The sequence below is a fragment of the Limanda limanda genome, chromosome 6 (genome assembly GCF_963576545.1).
Source record: "Limanda limanda chromosome 6, fLimLim1.1, whole genome shotgun sequence".
NCBI lineage: Eukaryota > Metazoa > Chordata > Actinopteri > Pleuronectiformes > Pleuronectidae > Limanda > Limanda limanda.
In genome coordinates this window covers 5,823,406-5,831,182 of record NC_083641.1, presented here as the reverse complement: position 1 = coordinate 5,831,182, position 7,777 = coordinate 5,823,406, and positions in this window count along the sequence as shown.

Here is a 7,777-nt window from a genome sequence, read left to right as displayed (position 1 = left end):
GGGTATCTAGGAATGTTAAAAGCAGGAAACAGTCATACTCACTCATTTCTACACAACTGCTGCATTGCTGTGCTAGGTGAACATGCAACCGCTGGCATGCGCTCAGTCAGCAGTCATTTCTCAGTGACTCCTGTAAGAGGTAAGGACGACCTCTGACCTCCCAGCACTCTGCCTGCCAGCTGATTGAATTACAGTTCACTCTCTGTAGTGTAAGCGTCCAGCATAACTTTATGATATATGATCTGTCCTGTCACACTGCTCAGTATGTTAGTGAAGAATTGGCTTTAAAATAATCCTAAAAACATGAAAACACAGAGGGTAGGCCCACTGTATTCACTCCTCCCCTCATGGCCTCCTCTGACACTGGCACTTTTCCTTTTCCTTTATCTCCAGCTCTCTTCCACTTTGCCTCCATCTTCCTCCCACACATATGTACAAGATAGTTACAGATGGCCTTGTGCCGCTCTCCTCAGTGGATTCAGACATAACCCAGATATTGAGTCGTGAGTTATAGTGACAGGTAGGAAGTTTTACAACATGCACTTGCCACAGCAGAGACATGGTGTTATGAGATTCAACTGCTGACTGTTGGTTAGTTGACAGATCACAGGCTGAAATTTATTCCTAGAAGTCTCTGGGTTTAATTAACAGAAGCTTGGGCTACGATGTAAATCTTTAGCTGGCTTCACAATATGCTTAAGGGGATTCGGCCGTACTGAACTGCTTCTCCTTTGCGATGGTGTTTTTAAGTTTAAAAGTGAATATTGATGGACAGACTTATACTAAGATTATTACAATGCAAAGGCTTCAAAACCATTTAATGTTCCCCATGAACTACTGGTTTTGAATATTGAAATGCAAATTAACTTAGGATGCGATCTGTGTGTGTAGACACCAGTGGGGATCAATTAACAGAGCTTTCAAATAGTCAATATTGAATATGGTGTGAGATAAAATACACTAAGCATAACAAGATACAGGATACAAGATACATCTATCACTCCCAAACCCATGCACAGTAACACTACATGCAAATGAGGGAAATTTGTCCTCTGCTTTTGACCCATCAGGTGAACACAGCAGGACACACAGAGCATTAACCAGTAACCTGGAGTTTATCTACTTTATAAGTTATGTGACTGGCCAGTGCTCACTCTGACCTCTGTCCACACTAGCTCACCTCAGCTCATCAGCCCTCATCAGGGTAAAAATGGGTAAAAAAATGTTCAAATGAAAATAAAGTGATATTCCATTTATTTTATAATTGTGGTTATTTCAAGGACACACATACCACCGTCTGTGACTGTAAGCCAGTTGAAAAGATGGTCTACCCATGCTAAGAAAGACACATTAATCCAATGTATAAAAAGTGTAAGATACTTATATTTCCATTATATGTGATACAACTTCTCATAATGACATTTTTTCACTTTCTACCCATAAACACATGGCACAGGGGTAAAACAGAACAAAAATCTGCTATAAATATTTACAAACATATTGCTGATAAGATATATTTAGTAAGAAATTGAATGCAGGATTTCACTATTTTTATTATTAAAGGATTGTTATTAGTACAGTGCTGCTGTGATTCATTAAATAAAGACATCTATAAATATTTTAAGTTAAATATTTACATTTTACACCTTGTTCCTACCATTATTTAAATACATTAAATTACAATTCGCACACCAACTGGTTTCACGTACAAAGTTTAATATTTGTCTTTAACTGATTCATTGATTAACTCGCTGTTAACTCCCACCCCTACCTACTGTTCTGTACATATTTCTATCTGTAATAATATATATATATATGACAATTTATTGTATTTCCAAGGATAATTAATAACAGGTGTATGACGTATTGTTTGACGTTAGTAGCCAATCAGGACAGAGGAGGTTTCTCAGGTGAAAAGCGGTCATTTTGTCCCCTTAGTTTAAAGAAATATAAATTGTTTTAATACTCATCACTGACGCTTGACTGTGGCTACATTAAGTTTTGTGTTATATTTTCTTAAAAAAATATATTTTGTATGTTTAATTATCTTTGAACACCAAACTGGCTTATGTTAAAAGTTTTAGTTAAGTTAAAACTAACGCCAAGCTTGAGAGTCATTAAGCGTTTAGCTACAAATTTGTGTTGTGTGTTGTGTAGTGTCGTGTTATTTGTGGCCTCTTAAGTCAGCGCCGACAAAAACACTTCCTGTTTCAGATCAAAGCATACTTTTATTGTGAAGTACGTACAGGAAATGTGCTGTATCTGTCACTGCGTGTGTACATGTACACACTTATTCGTTTTTTCAGCCACTTTTAAATGGTACTGTAAACCCTAGTACATGCAGGATAACAATGCAAAATGGGTTCTTACTGCAATCAGTGGGATCCAGCAGCATCCTCAGTGTTTACATCATGTACAACCACTGAACATCTGCATTACAGACTGTGGGACATGGTAGGAGAATAATAACATGATGTTTGTGTTTCACATTGTTTGCAGTCATCCTGCAATGCACTAATATTTCTAAACAGTGATAAGTAAAGTGATCTTATTGGCAGATCCTGGTGACCAGCTGACCATGAGTCTGAACCAGGTCTGAACCATCTCTAACCCCTACCTTACATTCCTGAAGGGCCCACCTGTGCATTTTAAAGTTTAAAACTGTATAATCGCAGTTTTAAAAAATCTTGCATAACCCTTCTTCTCACGTGTTGCTCCTCTCCAGGGGCTGCCTGCAAATGCTTATTGTTAATATAATTAATGTATGAGATGCAGAACAAAGCAGGAGAGTGAACTCCTGACCCCGTCCACCCTGGTTTAACAGGTTCTGACATCAAGAAATGAGTCTTGTGATAATTTCCACGCCCAGCTGTTTGTGTTTGACAGGAGCCCAGCGGTGAAACATGCAGGACAGTTCATTACCCACCTGGTCTCATTATTCTCTTCCTTTATTTTCTTCCCTTCTTCCCCTTCTCAATTGTGTGTGTGTGTATGTGCATTCCTTGTGTGGATTTGTGTGTGCTGCAGCGAGGATTAACCTAGTACTTCAGCTGATGCTGATTGGAATGACGTTCAACACTCACACAGACTGGCTTCTAACAAGTAGGAGAGACGGGACCCTGTGTGTGTGTGTGTGTGTGTGTGTGTGTGTGTGTGTGTGTGTGTGTGTGTGTGTGTGTGTGTGTGTGTGTGTGTGTGTGTGTGTGTGTGTGTGTGTGTGTGTGTGTGTGTGTGTGTGTGTGTGTGTGTGTGTGTGTGTGTGTGTGTGTGTGTGTGTGTGTGTGTGTGTGGCTGTGTGTGTGTGTGTGTGTGTGTGTTGAGGTAGAAAGAGGACAAAGTGATTATAATGTAATGTTATTTTAATGTTACGACTTTGTCTGTCCGTAACTGGGCTAACCTCTCTTATGTCTTATGTCTCTCACAACTCCACACACACACACACACACACACACACACACACACACACACACACACACACACACACACACACAATGACTGTACTCCTGTATTTGGCATGGTGCCTTTTGGCCCAGTCAGTTGCAGGTGCAGGTAACTGGGTTAGTTAGACCAGGAGACAGACTTAAATAATCTCCCTCACACCCTCAAACACTCTTTATCATGTTAACCTTTCTCCTCCATGATTTCCTTCATCATTTTAATACAACTTATTTATGTGTTCTCCGCTTTTGCTCTCTGATAAATATGCATCCAGGAGTCTTGGATTAGGGGCAAGGATCTTTTTCTAAAGCTTAGCATGTGTGTGTGTTTGTGAGAGTGAGTGCATGCATGCTTGAGTATGTGTGTTTGTGTCTTAAGCCCGGCAGAGCAGAATACGGCCCGCTCTAAGCCCAGGCATGTGTGATTGGTGCGAATGGGTTTAGTCTGCGCCGATAGGCAACGTCTTGGACACTGGATGACCAGAACCTCCGTGGCTGCCCTGCTAAAAATATCAAGGTAAGACCACATTGCCTGTCTTTTCACTGCCTGTAATTTCATTGCCACCGGGTTCATCATTTATAATCACTGTCCACTTCTAGGGTATAAATCTATACTGATCCCCAGCTGTGTCAGATAAATGCATGTAGTGCGTGTGTGTTCACCAGTATCCTTTTACATAAGATTTTTGTATTATTTCTGTTTGTGTCATTTCCATGACCTCTAGGAACATGACTTTTTATAATCTGTGAGATTTGTAGGAGTCATATTTATATTTTTGGGTTGGTTAGGTAAGTAGGGATATTTCATGATTTAATATATAACTGAGAAAATATTTAGTTTGAGTTTTATTTCTCTTTCCCTGTGAGAAGGAGTCAAGGCAACATTTCATTGTCTAATAGTGTTGATTAGTACAGTAGAGGCTCAGACTGGGCAACCCACATAAACTGCTATTTTACTGATTACCCATCAATTATTTATCTCTCTATCAGTTTATAATTAAGAAACTTGCGTGGTTTTAACTTTTCAACACTATTTCATACTGTGTGGCACATAAGAACAGATCAGCTCCTGCTGTTTGCTTGCGCACACAAAATGTCGGCATGAAGCCGGTCAGCTTTCAAGAAATCTCAAAATATATTAGACCTCAACTCTCAACTGATGTCTATGCTGCTTTTTAAAGGGAATCTCAATTCTTTATTGTGTAGATGTTTGGATCATTTCAGCTCATGCATTTATAGGGAAAGAAAACATTGCAGACAGCATGTGACATCCTATTAGATCAATGGGAATATTTGCAATTCATGCCTATTTGATCATTTATCAAGTCAGTAATTAGATGGTAATGTCTGTGACTGAAGGCGGCCTGGAAAACGTCTCTCCACCACAGCATCTTATAGATTGTCCCTTCAGCCCAAAGGATTACACCATGACTGTAAAGGTCATTAGTTTGGGTTTAGCAAGATGCAAAATGCATTTCAACATAATCTGAAGCCCAGAGAACAATAACATATTTACCTCTTACCCTCTTATAGTATATTGTTTCCATAAACATAGTTTGTGTTGATGCATGAAAAGAAAGACCTTTCAGAACATGAAACAGACTTCATTTAGTTTCCGGTATAATAAGGTAGTACTTGTTCTGCTGAATCTGCAGTATATGAACCTTTGCCCTCACTAGACCCAGATCAGCAACCACCTGTAATCTGTCCTTACACGCACTACGGGTTGTCTTTATTTTTAGTGGCTGCATGTCACTGTGCAGAGAACATAGGATGCTGCTCAATCCCAGAGAGAATTGTCAGTCTTGTGTTTTAGTGGAAGCTGTCATGATATGGTGAATGGTGAATGGTGAATGGTGAATGGTGAATGGTGAATGGTGAATGGTAAATGGTAAATGGTCTATATTTATTTAATCCTTTTCTAGTCCTCATGATCTCTCAAAAGGCTTTCAGTTTTTGCCATTCACCCACCCACACACTCATTCGTATATCTATGTGCAGCACCTTTCTTACATTTTTTAATTTTTTTATGAGAAGGGGCAATTCAGGGTTCAGTATCTTTCCAAAGGACACCTGTTAATTGAGGAAGACTGGGATTGAACAGCGGACCCTCTGGTAAGAGGATGACAGCTCTAGCCCCTGAGCCACAGTTTGGCAGTACAGCAGTAAATCAGTAGTCTGGAGTTTCCTGTCCAGGACAATCAATGTTAGGATTATTTTTGGCATTTTGTTGTTTTAAGATAGATCGCAGTAGAGAGGCAAACAGGAAATGGTGAGACAGAGTCAGAGAGGAGGCATGGCCTGCAGCACACTCCGTGACTGGAATCAAACCGGGAACATTGAACCGCAGTATGGTATGCATTAGACTACTATTCCACCAGATGCTATATGGCGACCAATACATTTGAATACATCAAAATGCATATTTTAGTTTTATCCAACATGCATGCACAGTGAGTGTGTGACAGTGATGTTCTTTGACAACTGATGATGAAAAGGACGACAGCGGAAGGCAGGTGTTTCTGTATCTCTCTGGTAAATAAAAATTAATAGTAAGAACATGACCAAAAGGATTACAACACAACAATGAGTAAATAAATCTACATTACACAGCAGCTATAATACATATCTGAACATATTGTAGAAAGCTCTTTTCTGCAAGGCCACATATGTCTGAGTCAGTCTAGAGTGACTGCTGTTTGTGTATTTCAGATCTGTGTTTGGTGCAGGACCCGGCCAGGGATCAGCTATGGTAGAACCAGGGTCATAACTTAAAAGTATTTCCTGTTTTATTTGTGCAACCACAACATGGCAGATGAAAGTGAATCTCTCCTTCAGGACAGGTTACTGTGCGTGTTTTAATCATTAGTGCTGGTGATGTCTGGTCTCAGACTGCCCCTCAGAACAGGACATAAGGACAGACGTGCTTTTATTGTCTCCTGAGAGTAGTTTCCTCTTTAAGTGCGATAAGTTCCATTGACAGTTAAGTGTTGAATGTGCAGATGTGGTGGGAAGTGTTGAGTCTTTCAGAATGGTAACTAATGCCCTTAACGGTTTTCTCTTCCTGTGTCTGCCGGCACTGTTTATTTTTCAATTGGTGAGGGCTGGAGTTGGCCCAATGTCAGATGGGCATGGGAAACTTTACCTCACAGTTGTGGAGTATCAAGCAAAACATGATATTGGACTTTGATTGTTATGTCCAGTTAGTCTCTCTCCCTTTCTCTCACTGTCAGTGTACTATATGTGTTTATGTCTTAGATATGAGTGTGTGAATAAGTCTTTGTGGGTCTCGTGAGTGTCGGGGGGGGGGGGGTTTTCAAGCGGCTTCAATAAATTGAATAATACGCTCTATGTAGTAAAGTGGGGGAATGGGGAGCGTGCATGGCATAAGATCCAGAAGAGAAATGTTTCTTTTACATGTTTGAATCATTATATTCAGTAATTCATGGTTTGTTTTCTATCAATGTAATAATTTGCAGACATAGAGATAGATGCATTAGATAGACAGAAACCAATTAATTAGCCAGGTCGGCATGTGTGCCAACAAATTGTAAATGTTTTCGTTAATGTTGTTCAGTAAGAGATTGCGCTACAGAAAGAGTTTGAGGTAGTTTGGAAACAGTTTCTCCATTACATAATGTGTCCACCAGATAATTCTAACTCTGATAAGACTTAAAAGTTGTTTATCACTGAGATTTACTGAGAAAGATACGATTAACAGATTCAACACATTTTCCAGCCTTGTCACTTTTAATCCTCTATCAGGTATTGAACATGAAGATTAAAATCAGAAAGGGCAAAGTTGGCTGTTGGTGTTGAAAGTCCAGAAATGATTCAGGAAACCCTGACCCTGAACTAGACTATAGAATATGAGTCTGTGTTTAAAAAACATCTAAATTTCAAAAGCTGGCACGGAGCCAGAAGCTTTATGCTTTGTTTTCGGGTAAAGCTACACTGAGCAGGCGCCCTGGTGGGATCTCTCGGGGATTTCAGAGGCAAAATGCTCAAGAGCTGATACACGGTTTGGTTCCTGAAGAGAGTCTCTCCAATCCCACTTTGAAATATGGTTTTACTGCTCATTCAACATTTCATAAAGGACAACAAGGATCGCTATAACTCTGCCATGATCGCAATTATAGGTGATGTAACAGGGGTATGCATGAGTAAGTGTGTGTTCATGCATGCATGTATGTGCTGGTGCTTGTCTAGACTTTGTGTCTGTTACCAAAACACAAAGCTTAAAGACTGGTTGACCACTTTTACAATTTTTCTTAAAAATTGCACATTTATTTGGGGAAAAAAGCCTTCTCACAAATATTTAATGTTTGTCGCAGTCAGAG